The 3346-nt window shown below is 50.7% G+C and overlaps 1 pseudogene; it reads right to left on the bottom strand.

The window, feature by feature from the left end:
• Nucleotides 1-508: 508 nt before the first annotated feature.
• Nucleotides 509-2972, bottom strand: LOC123139918 (transcription factor PCF6-like; annotated as a pseudogene).
• Between the last annotated feature and the right edge of the window lie 374 nt (nucleotides 2973-3346).

The following is a 3346-nucleotide window of genomic DNA, read 5'->3' as shown; positions in this document are numbered from 1 at the left end:
AGGATTGCAACCGATCGAATTGGCAGTGTGTGTCCCAACTGTGGGTCACAAAATATTGAATGATCCTGTTAACTAAATGACAAATCACACTAGTCCCGTTTATATTGTGTGGCGTAGGAGTGAACCATGCTTTCAATTCTATGGGATGAGCTAAATAAATAAAGAATAAAGCTAAAAATAAGTCAAAGATATAAAGTTCAAATTCCAAATGGTGAAATGGAAACTCGGATATGACCATTCTGATTCTTAAAGAATGAGAGGATGGTTTCCGGAAAGAGTAGGCGCAAAATAAGTATACTTTTTATGTTACTTTTTTGAAATTGTTTTGTCCTTGTGAAAGAGTCATACAAATTGAAACTCCCCAGTTAATCATGTATGACCCCAACAACAAAAGGGAGGATTGCAAGAACATGAAAGAGTTGCAAACAACAGGGCACCAATCATATTACAAAGATAGATTTAATGGACATACAAAACTCACAAGAGAAAACCGAACTTATTAAGCAGAGACTCCCAAGCAAAATCCCAGATCGTTATTACACAAAGCCAGTCAATACATGAACTATTACTTCTTGTAGTAAAAAAAAAAGCAACGAATTGCATTGAACAGTGGCTGCAAAACCTTAACTTGATCATCACACCCAATACTCCCAAATAATCCCCACTCAAGTATTCTTAAATCACAGCATAACTTACCTATAAAGACAGTAAAATACTGCTCCTCAGAGCATTATGGATTATTAATTTATACGCACCTGCTTGGAGCAGCTCGAGACCATGCATATGCCCACGACGTAGGTGATTCATCGATCAACCCGGGCTTCCTGAGTGAAGAAAGCTTCTCCCCGCGAGCTCAGCGAGAGCTGGCCTTGCGAATCGTCAAGGTTGTCTACGGGGAACTGACCATCGGAAGCGACGTCCTTCATGGCGAAGCCGCCCTCCGGCGTGTAGAAGACGAACTGAGACACCGGGGCCAAGGACAGCAGCGACGGGAACGGCAAGCCGTGGTGAGGCACCACATGAGGCGAAGAGCGATGGCCGCCCAGCTGCTCGTGGACATTGTTGCCGCCATTGCTCCAAGCCTCATGAGCGGCGTAATGGTGGTGGTACGACCCGGCTTGGGCCGCAGCCAGCGTCGGCATGGCGGCTCCGGCACCGTTGACCAGGCCGAGCGAGTTGCTCAGGCTCATGAACCCCTTAAGATCGCCGCCTCCGTCGTGGGCCTGCGCTGCCTTGTCGCTGTCGACGACCATCATGGACGCCGCGACTGCGGTGGCGGTGGCGTGCGAGAACGGCGGCGCCATGGCCATGGACGTCATGGAGGAGGTCGGCTGCAGGTGATGGTGGTGGTGGTGGGCAGAGAGCAGGAGGTCGTCGTCGTGCGGCGGGAATTGGAGCGGCCGCAGCTTGTCGATCTCGTGCTGGGCGGCGTTGAGGAGCCAGTCGACGACCTTGCTGGGCTGGCTGAGGCCGAGGCGGTCCTGGAGGTCGTAGAGCTGGATGGCCGTTGGCACGGAGAGGCGCACCCGGCGGTCGCGCAGCCCCTTGACGGTCCTCACCTTGCTGTGGCGGTCCTTGCCGCCGAACACGCGCGACACGCGCACGATCCGCGACTCTGTGGACGCCGACCAGTGCCGCGAGGCCGCCGCCGCCGCCTGCAGGGCCTTGTTGCCGGCCGCCGCCGGCTCGAACTTCCGGCGGTCGTTCCCATGGTCGCCGGCGCTTATCATCTCAAGGCGCTCATCGTCGCAGGCACCTGCAATCGATTGATCAAGCATGAGGTGATGATGATAATGGGCTGCTTCATACGCATCGATCACAGTGCGTATGTGCTCGCCCTGTGGCAGTAGATCATATCGATCGATTCTTGATTTCAGCATCACTGACTCAGTGAGCCACTGAGGAACACTTGCAGCTTTATTCGCCACACATAGTGACAGACAAAGCGCCGCATCGAAACAAGAACGCTGTGGCAAGGATACTGTAGCCGTCCGTACGTGTAGCGGCATGTATGCATCGTGCTACAGTTTACAACTACTGTCCACTGTACACGGATTTATGGATGAAAGAACCTACATACGCTGCTATCACAGGCTCACACCTGCACTAACTGACTGAGTTAGTGAGCTTGCTAGTAGCAATTAAGGAAATATATGTACTCTGAAAACCTGCTGAAAGGATTTAGTTGAATTACATCCTCGCTCCTCGCCTACACTCATTTAGTAACCATCAAATCCGCGTAGAAAATTAGCAACCTATGCCGGAAATAGCAAGTCAAGAGTGACAGGAAGCGAGACCGCGAGAGGGAAAATAAATAAAAAGAGTTGAAAACCACGGGAGCTACAAAATCAGATCGAGACCATCTGAGATTTCCATGTGGATCCAGGATTCCATGTGCAAGTGCAACCCTAGCTAATTAATCTGAGGATCTACGACTCAAGAAGCAGCTCGAAATACTCGAGGAAATCACAGAATCTGGGCAGATCCACCAAGAAAGCAATTATAAACGCAACTTACAAGCATGAGAAATCGTCGGCCAGCCGGGAAGCCAGCTTCTCCCCGCAAATCGCCTCGGATTAGTAGGGCGAGGCGGCGAGCTGAGCTGAAGTGACCCTGGCTGGCTGAGCTTTTGAGGAAGAACGCGACCGAGCCCCGGCCGGCCGATTGCCTCCGTGCACGCCGGAGTTCCGCCGCGGGAGAGGGAGCTGGCGGCCGGCGACTGATAATCTGCGTGTAAACCCTAGATGGATGGGAAGAGCTGCTCCTGTTGATGATAGCTGACTAGCACTACACTGGGAGGTCGCTCGCTCCTCGCAGTGGTGAGAAGAACTTGTGGTGCTTGTTGGCAGCAACTAAATGATGAGCAGCTTTCGCGCTGGCCCGTCCTTTTTACCATGGATCGTACGATACCTACGTGCTACTCCGTTCGTCAAGTATACTCCAGCCGGCCGGACAGAGATATTCACTGTGAGTGGCCTCAGCACGAGACGACGCATGGTAAGCTCGGTGCTCGCCACAGCCGGTAGCTATAGTACAATAGTCAATGCTAGACCGGAGTATAGATAGAGGTAGGGTTACTCCTATAGATACGTATGAGAAGTCGCGTCACATCAAATTAATTAGTAAGGAACAGACAGAGACTGAGAGGGGTTAATACTTTGCAAAACTTAAAGCGCCACCAGCTTACTTAGTTGACAACTACTCCGTACTGGCTAGCAGTGCTAAATATTAATTGCCGTACATGTACTCTAAAGCTAGGGTTAACACAACAGTGAATTAGCTCAATAAGAGCATCTTCAATAGAAAATGCAAATTTAGAGACGTAAAATAGAAGATGTAAAAATTT

The sequence above is a fragment of the Triticum aestivum genome, chromosome 1B, assembly GCF_018294505.1.
Source record: "Triticum aestivum cultivar Chinese Spring chromosome 1B, IWGSC CS RefSeq v2.1, whole genome shotgun sequence".
Classification (NCBI taxonomy): domain Eukaryota; kingdom Viridiplantae; phylum Streptophyta; class Magnoliopsida; order Poales; family Poaceae; genus Triticum; species Triticum aestivum.
Note: the sequence above shows the minus strand (reverse complement) of the source record. Positions and strands in the feature narration are given on the sequence as shown.